The following is a 23,617-nucleotide window of genomic DNA, read 5'->3' on the forward strand; positions in this document are numbered from 1 at the left end:
TCGTATGGCTGCATTTTCCGTATAGAGGACCAAGGGGAATATAACGTCGCCTTTGGTAGCCTGTCCATGAACATAGGAACTATTATGTTTTGGATCATGCTAAACATTTTAGGGGAATGGCGTTTTTCTTCTGTGAATGATGCCACTTGCAGCGTCTTCCTTGCTTTAGCCACGGGGCGATGTGTCATGACCTTCCCTAACCTTGATGTCTAGTTTAGCTCGATCCCATAGCATGAGGCATAAGTACCTTCTTATGCCCTTCCTTCTAATTTCCGTGATATGCTATGTTTCTTTCCTATTTTTGTACACGCTTCACGGATTGGATTACGGCCGATTAATCGCGCCCCACCAATAGTATTATTCGATCTTTCCGCGGTAATGATTGGCAAGGGTGGAGGATACAACCTCATCGGTTGCACCCTACACCCCGCCGCACTGCGACTCTTAATAGGTTAGCAATAATAGATGATAAATGGCGGGAAGCCTGGCAAATTATCATGGCATGGCAGGACGTGAAGGAACCTCACTTCTTTATGGTAGAAGAGAATGAGTAATGCAGGAGATAAGGTAAGTTTCATTCTAGTTAGTGTCTGCTTATGTCCCAAGCAATTTCATTCTTGTTAACCCCATAATGGGTAGAACTCTTATAGAGTTGCGTCAGTTTTTATTACCTATATTAGTACGTTCTAACCTTGTTTTGCAGATATCCCTGAATTTCACGCGTTTCAATGGTATTTTTCCTACCCTCTTTATTTAAATGCTGTGAGGACAAAGCATGCTTCTTGTTTGGGGGGGGGCATAGAAACACGTGTAATTAAGGCATCTGTTAGAATATAGATATGTATAATATGCATTTGTATTCTAGTTAAAATTTCAAAAATTCAAAAATATAAATAATTAAGTTCATGCTATACACTTAAGAATAGTGGTATTATTTTCCTTCTCTATGCTCTTAACAATCTAGAAATCTCACGTAGATTTTGCATCAGAATAATTTTTAGAAACTTAGATTAATATGTAGGTAATAATCTTTGCATCTATCTATAAATATATTACATGAGTATCGATGATTGTTAGCAGTAAGTTTCTGAAATCTAGGCTAGAGTACTTATTCTACAAATCCTGTGAGAATATAGCCTAAAGCCTTATATGAGCGAAACATTTGAGAAATGACACAAGGGAGAAGTAAAATCCGGATAGAGATATCACACGTCCACTTGCTTGATCACTAAACAATATCCTAAGCGAGAATTTAGGCCCTCTTTGGATCGATATAGCCAAAAATTCAAACCTATGAATTATTTTCCGCTAGTCTCCCCTCTGAACCTTTCTTTAGCCTTTCATAAACCACAAATCCTTTACCCTGTTACAAAACAAAACAAAATTAAAAAAAAAAAAATCAACCTACCCAATTTAGATAAGTCTGAGAATAGAATGAGGAAGAAAGAAGAAGAGAAAACCTGTGTATACAAAAGTTAGTTAATTGCTTCAGAAAATAAAGAAAAAAAGTTCCATCCAAAGAAAAGAAAAATAAAAAAATAAATAAAATAAAAACTTCAAAAATAGAATAAAAGGGAGTCAAAAGCCAAAGAAAAGAAAAAGAAAAAAAATGTGGCTAAGGATGGAAACAAAGTATAGAAGCAAAAGAAAATAACAAGGGTTTCTCTAAGTTACATAATATGAAGACTCTATTATCTCAGACTTGTCCTTTTTGAATATCCATTTCTTTCCTTCTTAAACCATCTCCTAATCCCCGCAACACCTAATAAAGACCTCTAGCTCAATTAGGAATAGGTTAGTGTGATAGTAAGTGGCAGATGTGTTTGATCGACTCCGGCTTCCTTGTTGTTATTGAGATTGTAAGGTAAAGCCCACTGCATTAATCGGAGTAAGCGGAACTTGAGTGGAAAAATCGAGTGTTGTATCTTGACTATTATTGTGAGAACCTACTTAAGGACGCTTATCCCGAAGTTTCAAAACTAACCTGCTAGGCATTTCATAGTATTACTCATTGTATATATGTTTATTGTAGATGATTGATTATTATGCATATATTAGCTTAGGTTTCGACTTGATTACTCTATATGCATTGCTAGTGAGAGGTATAATTAATTTAGAGCATGAATAAGAAAACAATAGTTTTATTTCTTAGTCGTTGTAGTATAGATGAAGTTTGTGAGTACCTTCACTGGAAAACTTTCACGAGGCTATAACTCGTCCACTAGGGAATTCCTAGTGGTTTAAGGCCTTGTTGCATATGGTCAATGCAATCGCACTCAGCGAAACGAGCGTAGTTAAAACTCCATTTTTTGGTCACTTATTCTAATTTCTCATCTCTGCTTGAGGACAAGCAAAATGCTGTTTGGGGGTGGTTTGATAAGAGCCTAAAACAGTAGTTTTAACCCCAGAATAGTCATACTTTTTTAGACCAATTATGTGAGTAATAATTAAGAGTTAACACCGACACGTGTTTTTATGCATTTCAGCTTCAAAGTCCATTATGTGCGAAATGTGCCACTTTAGCGAGATAAAGGAGCAAAGGTCGGTTACTAAGGAGTTTCGTGATTAAAGGCCAAGATTCAAGAAGACAAAGCCTTTCTAAAGCCCGGTCAAAAGCTGAAAAGTCGACGCGTAAACGTAAAATGAAAGACAAAAGTTAGCAGAACTTCCGAAGGCCATATCTTTGGACTCAGACCTCAGAATGGGGCCTACCTTATGTCAAAACGACTGGCTCGGAAAGAGCTTTCCAATGGTCTAAGCCTTAATCCAATCAGAAGAGGAAAAGTGGACGAAAATTCGGTTGAAGCCAACTGCAGCTGAAGAGGCCTTTTTGGACTGAAAGAATTGGGTTTTGGGCCTGATTCTCTGGCCCAAAACATGGCTCCAAGCCCATGCACGATTTTTAGATCTGAAAGTATAAAAACCAAAGCTTAACTCTTTGTTAATGGTAGATAGGGTAGTTAGAAAATAAAAGTAGCTTAGAATAGAAAGTAGCCATTAGAATAGCTTCTAGATCTAGATTTAATTGTTCTTAATTAAGTTTAGTTTCAAATCCAATTCTTGTTTTAGATTAAACTCTTAGAATCATTGTTCTTAATTAGTTTAATTAATAAAATAGCTAGTTTGTGAATTTCGATTCTTGTCATTTACATTTGTGTTAGATCTGATTTCATTTATTACTTGTTATTCAATTCTTAGTTATTAATTAGATTTTAATTATTGTTTAATTTAGATTAGTAAATTTCAATTCTTTATATTATGTTTAGTTTTAATTTAATCGGAAATGATTGCGTAATGATTCTCGGCTAAACCTCCATTAGAGGGGGGTTGAGAAGCCTTGATGAAAGCTTGATTCCGATTATCGTAGAGTCATCGTAATTTCCTTTCCACTCTAGAAACGATTAGTTCACCATGAGAATGGGTTTAATCGTTCACATGCTAGTTATGAACTGGTAGAAATGCCATGTGTAATTAGGGATTAGGAAGAACCAATTGTTCTGGGCGCTTCATTCGATTACTCTGACGATTCATCGTAATAGGATTAAGTCGAGTTAAGGTGGAATCAATCTCCCTCTAACTCCTTATCATCGAATCAATGTAGCATTCTCATAGTTGTTCTAATAGTCGACTAGTTGCATCTTGTGGGTAGTTGCATCGTAGTCCAGTTGCCACTTCGTAAATCTCTCATTAGACTTTAAAGTAGATTATTTATACGTAGAGAACATTTCCATGTGGAAGGACTAGGAGTGGAACGAATCACTCTATTCCACTATATCTCATAGGATTGAGAGTAGAAATCTTTGATAAAATATAAGCAAGTAAGAAAGTTTTAGTTTACTTACGGTTTGAGTTTTATCGTTCATTTCGTAGGTAAAATATCAATTTTACTTTTATCATAAGAGCCCAAAACTGTAGTTTTAACCCCTTAACAATCGTACTTTTAGACCAATTATGTGAATAATAAGTAAGAGTTAATACTGATTACGTGTTTTTATGCATTTCAGGCTTCAAAGTCCATTATGTGCAGAAATGTGCCACTTTAGCGAGATAAAGGAGCAAAGGTCGGTTGCTAAGGAGTTCTATGATTAAAGGCCAATTTCCAAGAAGACAAAGCCTCTGTAAAGCCCAGTCAAAAGATGAAAAGTCAAAGCCCACGCGGGCAGAAACAGTGCACAAAGTCAACAGAACTTCCGAAGACCATATCTTTGGACTCATTCCTCAGAATTGGGCCTACCTTACGTCAAAACGACCGGCTCGGAAAGATCTTTTCCAATGGTCCAAGCCTTGGCCCAATCAGAGGAGTAGAAGTGGGCAAAAATTCTGTCGAAATCAACTGCAGCTGAAGAGGCCTTTTTGGACTGAAAGTATTGGGTTTTGGGCCTGATTCTCTGGCCCAAAACGTGGCTCCAAGCCCATGCACGATTTTTGGATCTGAACATATAAAAACAAAAGCTTAGCTCTTTGTTAATGGTAGATAGTTAGGTTAGAAAATAAGTTAGGTTAGGAAAACTAATGTTAATGGAGTTTAGGGTTAGAAAAAGATAGATCTAGATCTAGTTTTGAGTTTTATTGCATTAATTAATTAGTTTTCATACCTTGTTTTAATATAGATTATTGAATCATTGTTACTTTTCATTAGATTAATAAAGTTAATTGTTTTTGATAATCTAGTTTCATTTTCCATTAACATCTATTGCAATTCATTGATTTAGTATTTGTCACTATTAGTTTAAATCAATTCTTACATTAGTAGTTTCCTTTTGAATTCGAACAAGCAAAGTTCAAACCTTTATACCATGTCTTGTTTGATTTGCTTGGGAAATGATAGTATAATCGTAGATTAGATATTTCATATAACACATTACTCTCACATTGTTCTTTGTGTCGAGTAGTTGAATTCTATTTAAGTCTTGAGGGTTTAAGAGTAGAATGAATCCTGACTCTCTGATATTACTTCATTATTGAGAGTAGGAATATTGATATAAACACGTATTTACGTAAATTGATTATTTGTGTTTACGCATAGATAGTTAGAATACGTAAAATTACTGTTAATCGTTCATTGTTAAGGAGAAGGTCAGCGACATCGGCCTGAACTGCCTCCACATCTTATGGATACTCCAGAGCAGAAGTACGAGTTCTGTATCTTGGAGTTTTTGCTTAGCATGATTAGGGAAGTAGGGAAGTCTGTTGCACCTCTCCCTGTGTTAATAACCAAGATCATGCTGAAGTTGAGAGTAGCTCAGGCGACTGATAGGACTTACATCACCCTACACCGAAACCCTCGTATCTATAAGGAGTGTGTCCAACGAGTTTGGAGGTTGCCAGAGGATAGGGTAGAGGATGAGGAAGATGGTGGAAACGAGAATGCTGAGGAGGATGGGGGAAATGAGAATGCTTCGGAGGATGAGGAGGACTTGACGTGTTTTGATGCGGATGCCTTGGAGAGGCCGGTCGATGCGTAACGCATGGCTGTGATTCATCGTGGCATCGCTAAGCTTCAACACTATCTGCGAAGACCTCCGGACTCGACAGGCAACGATTCATCATAACTTTGAGATCCGTACACAGAGAGAGGATGAGAGGTGGGAACAAATGAGGGCCGAGCTAGAAGCTCAGCGCCAGTTCCGGGAAGACATGCTTGCACGATTCCCACCTCACGGGGATTCTCCTTCTGAGGATACAGCATCGAGACACGAGCGCCGTCGCCGAAAGACGAATGGTGCTGGTCCATCAAGAGCCCAGGAGCCATCTCCAGACCGTGAACCCTCCGCTACCAGTACCGGAGTGGTTAGAGATAGCATCGTTTGATGTTTCTATGTTTAATTGTAGTTTCATTGTTGTCATTTATTTTAATGTAAGTTTTATTTCCGTAATTTGAATTTTGTAGTGAAATGTACTTCGAATGAAATTTTTAATATAATGCGGTTATTTTCATTATGCGTGGTTGTTTAATATTGATCCCACCTTCCCAAATTGTTTGGGGGTGGTTTTATCTATTCCAGCATGATTTTTATATGACCCTCGTCTTAGAATTTATTGCGGAGTCAAGGTGAAAATATGGCCGTTTAGGCATATCTATGAATAAGTATCATGGTTGGATGAAATATCGATTAAATAGGTAGATTCTATCATAAATTCAACCTAAAAGATACTAGGTTTGATTTAGAATCAAGAAAATGATTTGTTTCCGCTTTGGGTTTGGAAATTTTAGGATTTCCGAAACCGCCGTAAATACTTTTGGCAACTTCCCGATCCGCTTTAGCAACTTAAAACCTATATAAACTTCATACATTCTACACTCACAACTCACACTACCCCCTAACCTCCATCACTCACCTTTCACTCCCCGCGATTCCCAAGTTTTAGCTCATTTTCCGAAGTTTCAAAGAACTCCGGCGACTTTCAGCTTCCTAGGAGGGCACTTTCGCTTTTTTTTCTGAATTTTTGTCGAGCGCGACTTCGTGCCGAAGCTGACCGACCAGCCAAACACTGATTTTCAAAACTTCAGAGCGACTTCGCACCTAAGAGAGCTTCGCTCGCTACTTCCTCGCGGCGCCCGAAAAATTCCAGTTTTCTCATGGTAGTTTTCGGATCATTCGCAGCCTATTCCAGAGCGTAATTTTGAGATGACATCTCCAACATTGATACCGCACAGTCTTTCAAGATTTGTTCCAAAGCACTACTTATGGTACTTGGTTTTCATGAGGCGATCACATACGCGTTGGTGGGAGCCGCTTATGGTAAGACCTGATGCACTTTATTCTCCAACACTAGCATCTTATTTTTACGATAACTCAGTATTTTCTTTGAAAGACCGGATGGAGAACAAGTGTTCTCCATCAACATTGATAATGAACCAATGGAAATTACCGTGTTCTTGCGAGCATTTGTTCTTGGACTTGCTATGCCCTCTGAAATACAAGACCCATGGTGCTATTGGGTAGATAATATGTATGTCTACATTTACGAAGTTTTGCATGAGTCGTATGGCGCGATGCATTTTCCATATAGAGGACCAAGGGGAATATAACGTCGCGCTTTTGGTAGCCTTTGTCCATGAACATAGGAACTATTATGTTTTGGATCATGCTAAACATTTTAGGGAATGGCGTTTTTCTTACGTGAATGATGCCACTTGCAGCCGCTTTCCTTGCTTTAGCCACGGGACGTATGTGTCATGACCTTCCCCGAACCTTGATGTCTAGTTTAGCTCGATCCCATAGCATGAGGCATAAGTACCTTCTTATGCCTGTTCTAATTTCCCGTATTATGCTATGTTTCTTTTCTATTTTTTGTACATGTTTCACGGATTGGATTATGGTCGACACTGTGCGACCCACCAATAGTATTATTTGATCTTTCCATGCAATGACTTGGCAAGGGTGGAGGATACAACCTCATCAGGTTGCACCCTACACCCCGTCAGACCAAGTGGCTCTTAATAGGTTAGCAATAATAGATGATAAATGGCGGGAAGCCTGGCAAATTATCATGGCATGGCAGGACACGAAGGAACCTCACTTCTTTATGGAAGAAGAGAATGAGAAAGATAATGAGTAATGCGGGAGATAAGGTAAGTTTCATTCTAGTTAGTGTCTGCTTATGTCCCAAGCAATTTCATTCTTGTTAACCCCATAATGGGTAGAACTCTTATAGAGTTGCGTCAGTTTTTATTACCTATATTAGTACGTTCTAACCTTGTTTTGCAAATATCCCTGAATTTCACGCGTTTCAATTGTATTTTTCCTACCCTCTTTATTTAAATGCTTTGAAGACAAAGCATGCTTCTTGTTTGGGGGGGGGCATAGAAACACGTGTAATTAAGGCATCTGTTAGAATATAGATAAGTATAATATGCATTTGTATTCTAGTTAAAATTTCAAAAATTCAAAAATATAAATAATTAAGTTCATGCTATACACTTAGGAATAGTGGTATTGTTTTTCTTCTCTATGCTCTTAACAATCTAGAAATCTCACTTAGCTTTTGCATCAGAATAATTTATAGAAACTTAGATTAATATGTAGGTAATAATCTTTGCATCTATCTATAAATATATTACATGAGTATCGATGATTGTTAGCAGTAAGTTTCTGAAATCTAGGCTAGAGTACTTATTCTACAAATCCTGTGAGAATATAGCCTAAAGCCTTATATGAGCGAAACATTTGAGAAATGACACAAGAGAGAAGTAAAATCCGGATAGAGATATCACACGTCCACTTGCTTGATCACTAAACAATATCCTAAGCGAGAATTTAGGCCCTCTTTGGATCGATATAGCCAAAAATTCAAACCTATGAATTATTTTCCGCTAGTCGCCCTTCTGAACCTTTCTTTAGCCTTTCAAAATAAAATTAAAAAAAAAAAAAAAAAAAAAAAAAAAAAAAAAAAAAAAAAAAAAAAATCAACCTACCCAATTTAGATAAGTCTGAGAATAGAATGAGGAAGAAAGAAGAAGAGAAAGCATGTGTATACAAAAGTTAGTTAATTGCTTCAGAAAATAAAGAAAAGAAGATCCATCCAAAGAAAAGAAAAATAGAAATAGAAATAAAATAAAAACTCCAAAAATAGAATAAAAAGAGTCAAAAGCCAAAGAAAAAAAAATATATATATATATATGGCTAAGGATGGAAACAAGGTATAGAAGCAAAAGAAAATAACAAGATTTTCTCTAAGTTACATAATATAAAGACTCTATTATCTCAGACTTGTCCTTTTTGAATATCTATTTCTTTCCTTCTTAAACCATCTCCTAATCCCCGCAACACCTAATAAAGACCTCTAGCTCAATTAGGAATAGGTTAGTGTGATAGTAAGTGGCAGATGTGTTTGATCGACTCCGGCTTCCTTTGTTGTTATTGAGATTGTAAGGTAAAGTGTGCCCACTTGCATTACGAGGAGTAAATGAACTTGAGTGGAAAAATCGTGAGTGTTGTATCTTGACTATTATTGTGAGAACCTACTTAAGGATGCTATCCCGAAGTTTCAGAAATGAACCTGCTAGGCATTTCATAGTATTACTCATTGTATATATGTTTATTGTAGATGATTGATTATTATGCATATATTAGCTTAGGTTTCACTTGATTACTCTATATGCATTGCTAGTGAGAGGTATATAGTTAATTTAGAGCATGAATAAGGAAACAATAGTTTTATTTCTTAGTCGTTGTAGTATAGATGAAGTTTGTGAGTACCTTCATCGAAAACTCTCACGAGGCTATAACTCGTCCACTAGGGAATTCCTAGTGGTTTAAGGCCTTGTTGCATATGGTCAATGCAATCGCGACTCAAATAAACGAGAGTAGTTAAAACTCCATTTTGGTCACTTATTCTAATTTCATCTCTGCTTGAGGACAAGCAAAATGCTATTTGGGGTGGTTTGATAAGAGCCCAAAACTCTAGTTTTAACCCTATAATAGTCATACTTTTAGACCAATTATGTGAGTAATAATTAAGAGTTAACACCGACATTTGTTTTTATGCATTTCGGGCTTCAAAGTCCATTATGTGCGAAATAAATGTGCCACTTTAGCGAGATAAAGGAGCAAAGGTCGGTTACTAAGGAGTTCCGTGATTAAAGGCCAAGATTCAAAGAAGACAAAGCCTTTCTAAAGCCCGGTTAAAAGTTGAAAAGTCGACGCTGGGCGTAAACAAAGACACAAAGTCGATGAGAACTTCCGAAGGCCATATCTTTGGACTCATACCTCGGAATGGGGCCTACCTTATGTCAAAACGACCGGCTCGAAAAGCGCTTTCCAATGGTCTAAGCCTTGATCCAATCAGAAGAGGATAAGTGGACGAAAAGTCTGTTAAAGCCAACTGTAGCTGAAGAGGCCTTTTTGGACTGAAAGAATTGGGTTTTGGGCCTGATTCTCTGGCCCAAAACATGGCTCCCAGCCCATGCACGATTTTTGGATCTGAAAGTATAAAAACAAAAACTTAACTCTTTGTTAATGGTAGATAGGGTATTTAGAAAATAAAAGTAGCTTAGAATAGAAAGTAGCCATTAGAATAGCTTCTAGATCTAGATTTAATTGTTCTTAATTAAGTTTAGTTTCAAATCTAATTCTTGTTTTAGATTAAACTCTTAGAATCATTGTTCTTAATTAGTTTGATTAATAAAATAGCTAGTTTGTGAATTTCGATTCTTGTCATTTACATTTGTGTTAGATCAGATTTCATTTATTACTTGTTATTCAATTCTTAGTTATTAATTAGATTTTAATTATTGTTTAATTTAGATTAATAAATTTCAATTCTTTATATTATGTTTAGTTTTAATTTAATCGGAAATGATTGCGTAATGATTCTCGGCTAAATCTCCATTAGAGGGGGTTGAGAAGCCTTGATGAAAAAGCTTGATTCCGATTATCATCATAGAAGTCGTCGTAATTTCCTTTCCACTCTAGAAACGATTAGTTCACCATGAGAATGGGTTTAATCGCTCACATGCTAGTTATGAACCGGTAGAAATGCCATGTGTAATTAGGGATTAGGAAGAACCAATTGTTCTCGGGGCGCTTCAATTCGATTACTGACGATTAAATCGTAATAGGATTAAGTCGAGTTAATGTGGAATCAATCTCCCTCTAACTCCTTATCATCGAATCAACGTAGCATTCTCATAGTTGTTCTAATAGTCGACTAGTTGCATCTTGTGGGTAGTTTCATCGTAGTCCAGTTGCCACTTCGTAAATCTCTCATTAGACTTTAAAGTAGATTATTTATACGTAGAGATCATTTCCATGGGGAAGGACTAGGAGTGGAACGAATCACTGTACTCCACTATATCTCATAGGATTGAGAGTAGAAATCTTTGATAAAATATAAGCAAGTAAGAAAGTTTTAGTTTTACTTACGTTTTGAGTTCATCGTTCATTTCGTAGGTAAAATATCAATTTTACTTTTATCACAGGTTTTTATAGGCGGTTTATTAAAGACTTTTCAAAAATAGCTAGGCCTTTAACTAATCTGCTTTTGAAAGATGCAATCTTTGATTTTAATTTTAACTGTAAACAGGCTTTTGAAACTTTAAAAGCGGCCCTAACCTCTGCACCAATTATACAGCCTCCCGATTGGTCTAAACCTTTCGAACTCATGTGTGATGCTAGTGACTATGCCGTTGGTGCAGTCTTGGGACAAAAACTGGATAATAAGTCCACTGTTATTTATTATGCTAGTAAAACATTAAACGATGCTCAACGGAATTATTCAACTACCAAAAAAAGAATTCTTAGACGCCATTTATGCTTTAGATAAGTTTCGTTCTTATTTGGTTGGTTCTAAAACTTTAGTTTACACGGACCATGCAGCCATTAAGTACCTTCTTGCAAAGAAGGATGCTAAGCGTAGATTAATCTCGATGGATCCTTCTCCCCGCAAGAGTTCACATTAGAAATAAAGGACAAAAAGAGGGTCGAAAACGTAGTTGCCGACCACTTATCTAGACTCACAAACGGCGATCGAGTGATTCCGAGTCCATACCGACTCTTTTCCCCCGCGATGAGTATCTCGTATGCTATTTTTTCAAAGACCATGGTATCTTTGACATTGTAAATTATTTAGCGGCTGATGTTATGCCTTATAATTGGTCAAGAAATGAACGTAAAGAAGTTTTTGGCCGAGTTAAGTTATACTCACCGGGATGAGCCATACCTTTTTAGCAATCGCGTGGGATCAGATTATTCGTCGTTGTATTCCCCAAATGAATATAATGAAGTTCTATCGTTCTGCCATGACAAAAAGTGTGGTGGCCATTTTAGTGGGATGAAAACAGCCGCTAAAGTTCTTCAATGTGGATTTTATTGGCCTACCCTTTTTAAGGATGCCCAAGTGCATTGCAAGACGTGTATTCGTTGCCAACAACTTGGGCTAATCACAAAGCGTAATATGATGCCATTAAATCCAGTCTTGATAGTAGAAATTTTTGACGTTTGGGGCATTGATTTCATGGGTCCCTTCCCTGTTTCCCACGGTTTCATTTATATTCTAGTTCCCGTGGACTACGTGTCTAAATGGATAAAGGCCCTAGCTTGCCGTAGCAATGACCATAAGACCGTTGTATTTTTTATTAAAGAATATATTTTCTGTCGGTTTGGCATTCCTAAAGCCATCATTAGTGATGGTGGAACACATTTTTGCAACAGAGTTGTTGCATCCCTAGTGAAAAAGTATGGAGTTACACACAAAGTAGCAACTCCTTATCATCTACAAACTAGCGGACAAGTAGAAGTTTCTAATAGGGAAATCAAAAAGATTTTAGAAACAACAGTAAACCCTGATAGGAAAGACTGGTCGAAGCGTCTATCGGATGCCTTATGGGCGTATAGAACTGCTTTCAAAACTCCTATAGGTATGTCTCCCTTTAGACTTGTATTTGGGAAACCATGTCATTTGCCCGTTGAATTAGAGCACCGTGCTCTGTGGGCTATAAAAAGCCTTAATTTCAATATTTATGAGGCAGGTGTCAAACGCAAGTTGCAATTGAATGAGCTTGAAGAAATCCGTAGCGATTCTTACGATCTCGCGAAGGATTATAAAGCTAACATGAAATGTGTTCATGATAAGCAAATCTTGCGCAAAGAGTTTATGGTCGGTCAAAAGGTCTTGCTTTACAACTCCCATCTACATATTTTCCCAGGGAAACTAAAAACCCGTTGGTCTGGTCCTTTTCTGGTTACTGAAGTCACCCCTTACGGGGCAATCACCTTGGTAAATCCCAATGACAACAGTACCTTTCAAGTTAATGGTCAACGGTTAAAACATTTTCACGAACTTCTGTCCCCTGATGTAGAGGAAGTCCTTTTACAGGACCCTCTCTATGAGGATTGATCCTTGTCATTGGTGCACTTCCTTTCACTTCCATATAGTGGTAAGTGCACCATTCAGGTAACCGAGCCCTCCCTATGGAGTGTGTGGCTGTAAGTACCGGATCCTAAGTCCACGGTTAACATAATTCACGTTTTCCACTTTTGCATGTTTTCTCGGTTTTTGAGTCATGTTCCTCTATGGGGTGAATTATGTATTTATTGTTTTTCGTTTTTCTTATAATAAACTAAAATAAATAAATAAATAATAAAAAATTCTTAATCATAGAAATAGCAATCCAACAAGTCTTGGGAATCTGACTTTAAACGACCCTCGTTAGAACAAATTTTGTGTTTAAAAATTTGTTTGGGGGTGGGCAATCGGTCTGTCCATTTGGATTGCTCGAACTTTCCATTTGTGTTGCTTAGGCCCATTACTTGTAGTTCAAAAGGGTTGACGTTATCTTAAACTTAGATTTCCTTCATTCGCATAACTTACGTCACACACACACTTCGAGGAGTTTTCCACCTTCTTATACGTCACCCATGTTTGGAATTGAGTGTTTTATGGATGATTGAATTGGAAATTCTCTACTGATCATTTCCATAACTCATTCGCCAAAATCGACCCGAACGGTTTACAAATTGAATTTTTAATTGCGCAAAAAATCGGAAAATTTCGGAATTCAAATTGGGCTTGGGCCCAAGCCGCACGCACGTCTGTGCGTCTCCTTCCTTCCCAAAAACGCATAGTGTTTCCTTTTCCAATCCCGCCAGTTACCAAGGTTTAAAACAAACCTTGAACACCAAAATAAAAAATAAATAAAAAATAAATAAAAAAAGAGAGAGAGAAGAAAACCTAACTACACCCACGCCAAGCAATTCAATCCAACTAAAATCTTCTCCAAACCATTACCACCACCACCCCAACTCCGAAAACAGCCACCAATTCAAGTGACCACCACCGCCACCACCCCCACCACCGTTGTTTTTAGTTGTTTTCTTCAAACTCGCCTCCCCCACACTCTACAAAACCATTAGTTGTCTCAAAAACTTCAATGGCGCTACGACGAAGAATTTTGCCGGGGCACGCGTTTCTCTTACCGACAAATTTCAGCGCCATTTTACGGCGATGGAGATGATTAGGAGGGATTGGAACGGACTGTGGTACTCGACTGAGGAGTTCTATCACTATGATTTGGTAGAACAGTTTTATAAAAAGCGAGAATTGGAGGGGGATAGGATTTTCATAAAATTAGCAGGAATGAGGAGGGAAGTAACGAGACAGTTGTTGGCTGAACTGTTAGGAATTACGCTTGAAAGCAACCTAGTAACGACAATTCAGGAATCCCAGTATATTGGAGTTCCTGCTTTGATGAAAGATACTATCGTGGAGGGTGAATACAATCCGACATCTCATTGCATCCGCCAGTCAACCCTGAGAACCAATCAACTGGTTGTAGCTCAGTGGATTGGTAGGAACATCCTAGGCAAAGACAAAGTCAGCGATATCGGTCTGCAATGTCTGCACGTTCTCTGGATTTTGCAAACAAATAAGTATAATTTCTGCATCCTCGATTTAATGTTTAATGTGATTAGAGGAGTGGGAAAAAGCTTGGCGCCTCTTCCCGTATTGATCACTAAGATCATGCTCTCCTTTAGAGCTGTCGCAAAATCTGCTTCTATTAAGATCAAATTGCATTCTAATGCAAGTATCTATACGGATTGCATCCAAGAGACTTGGCCGTTGTCTGAAGGAAAGGTGGTTGAGTCGGAGGATGAAAGGGAGGATATGACATGTCTGGATGACAATGCATTAGATAATTGTAGTTCTAATTTAGAACGCATGCAAGTGTTGCAAACCGCTTCATACTAAGCGTTTATGGTATTTGTGAAGATATCCGAGATAGACAGATTGTAGTTCGAAATAAGCAAACGAACCTTCAGACGAGACTTGAAATGCTCGAAAGGGTTCAGGACGATATCTTGTCTAACATGGAGACTATCCACCAACATCAACAAGCCCAGTATGCAGTACTCAGGACTGAGATGGAAGCACAGCGCTTCTTCCGAATAGAGATGCTACGACGCATGCCACCCGTGGAGGATTCTATTTCAGCCGAGTCTGAGAGGCATGAGCGTCGTCGCCGAAGGACAGATGGCTCAAGCCATTCTCCATCCCAAGACCAATCTGCATCTCAGGGTCCATCATCATCACAAAACTAGGTGTTCACCATCAGTTGTGTTCGCTGTTATTTCATTGTTTTGATTGTTTTATTAGTTGGATTTTAATTCAGTAGTAAATTTAAATATTAATGTGTTTGTTTTACGTTGTTTGGATTTAAATTTTATTTTTAATATAATTGGTTATTTTCGAAAGTAATCGCTTGTTTTTATCATTAATCCCACCTTCCGAATTTGTTTGGGGTGGTAATATTTATACCGAGCATAAGTCGTTATATGATCATCTGCTGTAAAGTTGTCTTGGAAGAAAGGTTGAGAATTTGGCCGATATCGGCATATCTATGATTATGTGTGGTGGTAGCATGAAATCTAGGAGAGTTTAGAAGTTACTATTCTAAATCCGGTATAAAATATACCAGGATTTTTAGAAAATCAAGAAGATGGTTTGTTTCCGTTTTCGGGTTTGGAATCTTTCTATTTCCAGAAATTGCCTTTAAACAATTTGGCAACTTGCCGATTCGTTTTGGAAGCATAGAACCTATTTAAACCCCCTTCATTCTACACTAACAAACCACACTACACCCCACCATCATCCCTCACCTTTCACTCCAAGTTTTTCCTTCTTTTTCCTCCAAACTTCGTTTCAAAGATTTACGAAGCGCTGCGCCGCGTCCGAGCTCCTGCATACATACACTTCGAAATTTTGCTCGCCAGCGCGCCAGCGGAGAGCGACTTCAAACCCAAACACTGTTATCGCAAAACCCACGAGCGACAACGCTTCTATGCGAAGCATACCACCACATACGTGGAACGCGGAAATTTCCAATTTTCTGACGGTCATTCCAGGATTTTTGGTACTGTTCAAAGAGTCGTTGTGATGACATCTCCTATAGTCATACCTGAACAGTCTTTCGAAGACGTGTTGGGAACCGAAACTTATGGACATTGGTTCCGACACAGGATCCTGCAGTTAGGATGGCGTCATCTACTGGTAAGTGATGACGATTCATATTCACCACAGCTTACTGCTTATCTCTACGACCACGTTAAATTCTATTGTAATCAGGATGGAGAACAATTATTCTCCGTCGTAGTCGATGACACGACACATAAATTCAATAAAAATGTGGTCGCTTTAGTTTCAGGATTACCAATACCTGATCCTGTTCACACATGGGCATATATGACCGATAATGCATACCTTTATGATTATACATATTTCCATGAGTATTATGGGGGAGGGGTATTTCAAGTAATGGACCAGGGGCGATATAGCATTGCCCTTGGTAGCCTTTCCCTAAACGTAGGCACCACCATGTTATTCATCCCGATGAATATTTTGGGGAATGGCGCTCATTTCTGCAAACAAGATCGGCTGGTGACATTTTCCTCGCTTTAATGAGGACGTCGCCCGATATAACATCCCCCGAAGTTTTAGTCGCTAGTCTTAAGAGAGCCCAAAGCATGAGGCATAAGTATCTTCTTATGCTTGTTCCGTAAGCCGTATCATGCGTAGTTGTTTACCCCAGATTCTATGCACAATTCCGCAGATTGAAAAGGGGTTGAAGTCATGAGACCCACCAATTGGGGTTCGTTCGTTCGCAATAATAATGACTTGGTCGGGATGGCGGTGCGCGACCTCATTTGGTCGCCCGCATCCCCCATCGGACATAATAACACTTAACATTAGCATTAGTAGATGATACATGGCGGCAAGCTTGGCAAATTATAATGGACCGGCAGGGATCGCGAAGGAACCTCGCTCTTTTGACGAGGAGGAGGATACTTAAGTGGGAAATAAGGTAAGTTTTTAGTTTTGTTATTGTCTGCTTATGTCCCAAGCAAATTAATTCTGTTAACCCCATAATGGGTGGAACTCTTATAGAGTTGCATCAGTATTTTTATTTCCTATATTAGTATGTTCTAATCTTGTTTTGCAGATGTTCCAGAATTTCACGCGTTTCCATGGTATTTTTCTACCCTCTTTATTTAAATGCTTTGAGGACAAAGCATGCTTCTTGTTTGGGGGGGGCATTGAAACACGTGTAATTAGGGCATCTGTTAGGATATAGATATGTATAATATGCATTTGTTTTCAAGTTAAAAATTTCAAAAATATAAATAAATAAGTTTATGCTATACACTTAGGAATATTGGTATTGTTTTCTTTCTATGCTCTTAACAATCTAGAAGTCTCAATGAGCTTTTGCATCGAGAATAATTGTTAGAAACTTAGGTTAATATGTAGGTAATAATCTTTGCATCTATCTATAAATATATTACATGAGTATCTATGATTGTTAGCAGGAAGTTTCTGAAATCTAGGCTAGAATACTTATTCTACAAATCCTGTGAGAATATAGCCTAAAGCCTTATATGAAGCGAAACATTTGAGAAATGACACAAGGGAGAAGTAAAATCCGGATAGAGAAATCACACGTCCACTTGCTTGATCACTATGCCATATCCTAAGCGAGAATTTAGGCCCTCTTTGGATCGATATAGCCAGAAATTCAAACTTATGAATTATTTTCCGCTAGTTGCCCCTCTGAGCCTTTCTTTTAGCCTTCCATAAACCACAATTCCTTTACCCTGTTAAAAAAAAAAAAAAAACTTACCCAATCTAGAATAAGTCCGAGAATAGAATGAGTGAAGAAAGAAGAAGAGAAAACCTGTGTAAACAAAAAATTAGTTAGTTGCTTCAAAAAGAAAAGAAGTTTCCATCCAAGGAAAAGAAAAAAAAAATAGAAATAAATAAAAACTCCAAAAATAGAATAAAAGGGAGTCAAAAGCCAAAGAAAAGAAAAAGAAAATATGGCTAAGGATGGAAACCAAGTATATAGAAGCAAAAGAAAATAACAAGGTTTTCTCTAAGTTACATAATATAAATACTCTATTATCTCAGACTTGCCCTTTTGAATATCCATTTCCTTCCTTCTTAAACCATCTCCTAATCCCCGCAACACCTAATAAAGACCTCTAGCTCAATTAGGAATAGGTTAGTGTGATAGTAAGTGGCGATGTGTTTGATCGACTCGCTTTCCTTGTTTGTCATTGAGATTGTAAGGTAAAGTGTGCCCACCGCACAATCGGAGTAGCTTAAACTTGAGCGGAAAAATCGAGTGGTTTTTGTCTTGACATTTATGTGAGGACCTACTTAAGGACGCTTATTCGAGTTTTCAAACTAAACCCATTAGGCATTTCATAGTATTACTCATAGTATATATATTTGTATCATAGATGATTGATTATTATGCATATATTAGTTTAGGTTTTTGACTTGGTTATTCTTATTCAATTGCTAGTGAGATGTATAGATAGTTGAGACATGAATGAGGAAACAATAGTTTTATTTCTTAGTCGTTGTAGTATAGATGAAGTTTGTGAGTACCTTCATCGAAAACTCTCAGGCTATAACTTCGTCCACTAGGGAATTCCTAGTGGTTTAAGGCCTTGTTGCATATGGTTAATGCAATCGCACTCAGCGAAACGAGAGTAGATAGAACTCCATTTTTGGTCACTTATTCTAATTTCTCATCTTTGCTTGAGGACAAGCAAAATGCTGTTTGGGGGTGGTTTGATAAGAGCCCAAAACTGTAGTTTTAACCCTTTAACCATCATACTTTTAGACCAATTATATGAGTAATAATTAAGAGTTAGTACCGACATTTGTTTTTTTATGCATTTCAGGCTTCAAAGTCCATTATGTGCAGAAATGTGCCACTTTAGCGAGATAAAGGAGCAAAGGTCGGTTGCTAAGGAGTTCTGTGATTAAAGGCTAAGATTCAAGAAGACAAAGCCTTTCTAAAGCTTGGTCAAAAGCTGAAAAGTCGACACAGGCAGAAATAGCACACAAAGTCAGCAGAATTTCCAAATGCCGTATCTTTGGACTCAGACCTCAGAATTAGGCCTACCTTATGTCAAAACGACCGGCTCGGAAAGAGATTTCCAATGGTCTAAGCCTTGACCGAATCAGAGGAGCAAAAGTGGATGAAAAGTCTGTTGAAGTCAACTGCAGCTGAATAGGCCTTTTTGGACTGAAAGAATTGGGTTTTGGGACTGATTCTCTGGCCCAAAATATGGCTCTAAGCCCATGCACGATTTTTGGATCTAGAAGTATAAAAACAAGAGCTTGACTCTTTGTTAAGGGTAGCTAGTTAGACCTAAAACTATATAGAATTCTAGATCTAGTTTTCAGTAGAGTAATTAAGTTTAAGTTCCATTTTCAATTCTTGTTTTAGATTAAGTCTTTGAATCATTGTTCTTAATTGATTAGATAAATAAAATAGTTATTTTGTCAATTTCAATTTTTGTCATTTCAATTTATAGATCTAGTTCTAATTCTTGTTGATTATCATTTCGTAGTTTAAGTAGATTGAAACATTGTTAGTTAAATTAGTTAAGTTAGAATTTTAATATGATGAGTAGTTATAATTCAATGGGAAATGATGGGTTGATGACTAAAGGCTAAAACCTCCATTAGAGGGGTTGATGAAGCTTTGATGAAAACTTAGTGGTATAGTGTAGTAGCGTTGTAGAATCTATTCCACTCTAGAAGGTCGTGACTCGCCATGAGAATGGGTGGACGACCTCACATGCTAGTTAGTATTTTGTAGAAATGCCATGAACACTAGGGATTAGAACTCGAAATTCTTGCCGTAAGAACGTAAGAATCGAGATACAAGAATCTATGCTAGGTTATTAAGTTGGATTCGAGGTGGATTCAATTCCTCTCTAATCATTTATCTAGATTCAAAAACAATCATATTTCCATAGCATTCGTAGTTTAAATTCAACATAATCAATTTCATATTGTATCGTAGTATAACACCCTTCGTAAAGCTCTCATTAGACTTAAGACTGATTAATTAGATTAGAAAACACTCCATGCTAGAGAACTAGGAGTGGAACGAATTTGTTACTCCACTCTATTTCGATAGAATTGAGAGTAGAAACTTTGATAAGAAATCTAGCACGTAAGATAGTTTTAGTTTACTTATGTTTTGAGTTCATCGTTCATTTCGTAGATAAATTATCAATTTTACTTTTATCATCCACCCTAAAGCCGCCTTATGCTCTCTAAGGACTCTAAGCAATTTATTCTCTTGTTCACTATCAAGATTAGAAGCAATAATAATAGGAAAGGTCTCATCAGGCCCCAAAAAGACATACTTAAGAGTGTCAGGTAATGGTTTCAACTCAAGTTTAGGAAGACTCTCTATGGAAGGAACTGGTTTAGACTCAGAAGGAGAAAGAGGTTCTACCTTGGTTTTCCACTTATTAGTATCTAAGATTGAGGTGGCATCAAGCAAAGCATTTACTTCACAAATAGACTTATCCACATCAAAATCACCACCAAAGTGAGTTAAACAAGACTCAAGAGGGTCATCTGAATAACTTTCCAAGAAAGTCTTGTGAACCACACTGTCAATAAGATTAACATCCCAAAGATCATCAGGTTCAGGAGGTTGTTGACTCACATTAAACACATTAAGTTCTGTAGTCATATTACCAAAAGAAAGCTTCAACACTCCATTACGACAGTTAATAATGGCATTGGATGTGGCCAAAAATGGACGACCTAAGATGACAGGAATATGGTGTTTAAGATCTTGAACAGGTTGTGTTTCTAGAATAATAAAATCAACTGGGAAATAAAATTTATCAACTTGAATCAAAACATCTTCAACAATACCATCGGAACCCTAACAGCACTATCTCGGTTGAAAGTGTAATCGGCGTAGGTTTCAATTTACCAAGACCAAGTTGTAAATAAACTGAATAAGGTAACAAATTAACACTAGCCCCCAAATCAAGTAATGCCTTCTCAATCATATGATCATCTATAACACAGGATATAGTAAGGCATCCTGGATCTCTAAACTTAGGTGGAGTGCGGTTTTGAATAATCGAACTCACTTGCTCAGTAAGGAAAGCTTTCTTATGCACGTTCAACTTACGTTTTTGCTTACACATATCCTTAAGAAACTTGGCATAAGAAGGAATTTGTTTTATAGCATCAAGTAACGGAATATTAATATGAACTTGCTTAAACATCTCCATTATCTCATTAAAAGTATTTCCTTTCTTAGCCTGAACTAACCTCTCAGGAAAAGGGGCTTTTGGTATATAAGATGGTACATGACTAGACTCGAAAGACGTAGGAGGCTCTAAGCACTTCTTAGAAGCATCATGACTATTCGAACCACTTACATCACTCTTCTCGCCCTCACACTCTATAGGATCATATCTGACCTCAACATCCCTAGGCATCTCAACCCTATTATCAATATGTTTACCACTTCTAAGAATGGTAATAGACTTAGCTTGCTCCTGGTGGTGCTCTTGGCTCAAGTTAGAGCCTATTTCATACTGTCCCTTTGGATTAGCCACTGGTTGACTAGGAAACCTACCCTTGTCCCTTTCATTCAAAGTATTAGCAATTTGACCTATGGTGACTTCAATCTTCCTAATAGCTTGAGCATTATCTTGAGTAGCAGTTTGACTGGCTTGCATAAACTGTTGGGTTGTTTCCTAGAATTTAATGGTGTTTTGTGATAATTAAGCAATGGCTTCTTCTATAGGTGAAAGTTTAGGTGGTTGAGGTGCATACTGTAGTACTGGGTTTGAGTTACCCACGGGGCCTCCCTGATGTATACCCTTAGACCAAGACAAATTGGGGTGGTTACGCCACCCTGGGTTATACGTGTTAGAAAAAGGATTATTGCCTGGTTTTTGGTATGAATTAAAAGTATTGACTTGTGCAGTTATGCCAGGGCAATTATCTATAACATGATCAAGACTATCACACAAAACACAACCAGGGGCCTCGATATTGTTAACCGAAGCTGGAGACTTTGTCTCTTTTTCTAGCTCGAGAACTTCAACTCTTCTAATTAAAGCGGCCATCCTAGCATTCGTGTCAAATTCCTTGTCAACATGGAACAAACCATTCTGTGTAGTACTACTAGCCACCTTCTTAGGCTCACGGCTAGTTTCCCATTGCTGGACCTTTTCAGAGACTTCTTCTAAAAAGGTCCATGCTTCATATACAGTCTTATCACAGAAATCTCCAGTACTCATGGTCTCAATCATAGCCTTAGAATTAAAATCAAGACCCTCATAGAGAATCTGGACTATCCTACCTTTCTCTAGGCCATGGATAGGACACTGCAAGAGCATGTCCTTAAATCTCTCCATACACTTCCATAATGACTCTCCATCATTTTGGCAAAACGATGATAGACTTTTTCTAAAAGCAGTCGCCTTATGATTAGGGAAAAAGTTTTTTAAAAACACAACGCATAACTTTTCCCAACCCGTTATGGAATTCGATGGAAGAGTATGAAACCAACTCTTCACTTTCTCCTTAAGAGAAAATGGGAATAGTTTCAACTTTATAGCCTCATCACTAAACTGTTGAAGTTTAACAGTCCCACAAATATCTTCAAATTCCCTTACATGAAGATATGGATCTTCCTCATCAGTCCCCCTAAACTTAGGAAGTAGCCCAAGCAGATTGGGCTTTAACTCAAAGTGATTAGCATTGGTCGGCGGGGGAATGATACAAAACGGTCGAGTTGTCCTAGTAGGATATATGAATTCCTTAATGGACCTAGGTACTTGGGCAACAACGTCATTATTATTGTCAGCCATGTCAGCAAAAATTGGTGTATTGCCGACAAAGGTTATGGGTATCTCTAACTCGGCGAGATTTCTAATCTTCCTATGGAGTGTCCATTCAATTTCTGAATCAAATGGTGCTAACTCTGGATTATCGGATCGAGTCTCAATCATAAACCACTTCTAAAACCTAAGACTCTAATAAATTATGCAAATGATGCTCACACAAACAATACCAAACAAATATTTCAACCCAGATTGAATTTTAAATATTGTTTAATATATTTGCTCCTAAACCCAAATAACACGATTCCCAGTTCTTGTGCAAAAGCACCGTCACTCGATCCACGTGTAAAAAGGGCTTTCCTAGTGAGCGGGCTAAAACCTGTCCTAATGCAAGATGTCTAAGGCTGGTCAATATGATTTAACCTTCCTAAATGCAAGAAACAATAAAACAAACAAAACACACGAAACAAACAAAATTCAACCCCACAAAGGAAAGAGACGTATCTCTGGCGTGAGCCTTCGAGGGCTACTTGCGACGCCAGGTGACGACAAGCAAGCAACTTCACAAAGTCCACAACAAAATCACGACTATCAACCTTGTAAGAAGAAATCTTTGCTTACTGCCTGCGAAAATCAAAATTAGACACGAAAACTAAGAAATAATAAAACTACGACTAAATTTAAACTACGAATCACGATAAATAAAACTTTAAAACTCAATTGTACTACTACAATCCCCGGCAGCGGCGCAAAAAACTTGATAGGAAATTAGTCTGTCTAATTAAATAGACTAATCTAACCTTAGTTAAACCACAACCGCACAGCTATCGTTGAAAATAGTTGCGACGGCAAACGGGTCGATCCCACAGGGATTGCTACTTACGACAAACGAGTATTAAAATTATACTTAACTAATTCAGACAATATTCTTTTTATGGAAAATTGAATTAACTACTCACTAAACTATGAAAACTATAAACTAAATAATT

The 23,617-nt window shown here is 37.6% G+C and overlaps 1 pseudogene; it reads right to left on the reverse strand.

The window, feature by feature from the left end:
• The window catches only part of LOC147522062 (uncharacterized), a 39,710-nt pseudogene extending 16,914 nt beyond the window's left edge, over positions 1-22,796 (reverse strand).
• Positions 22,797-23,617: the final 821 nt, after the last annotated feature.

This window comes from Coptis chinensis, chromosome 1 (genome assembly GCF_015680905.1).
Source record: "Coptis chinensis isolate HL-2020 chromosome 1, ASM1568090v1, whole genome shotgun sequence".
Lineage (NCBI taxonomy): Eukaryota > Viridiplantae > Streptophyta > Magnoliopsida > Ranunculales > Ranunculaceae > Coptis > Coptis chinensis.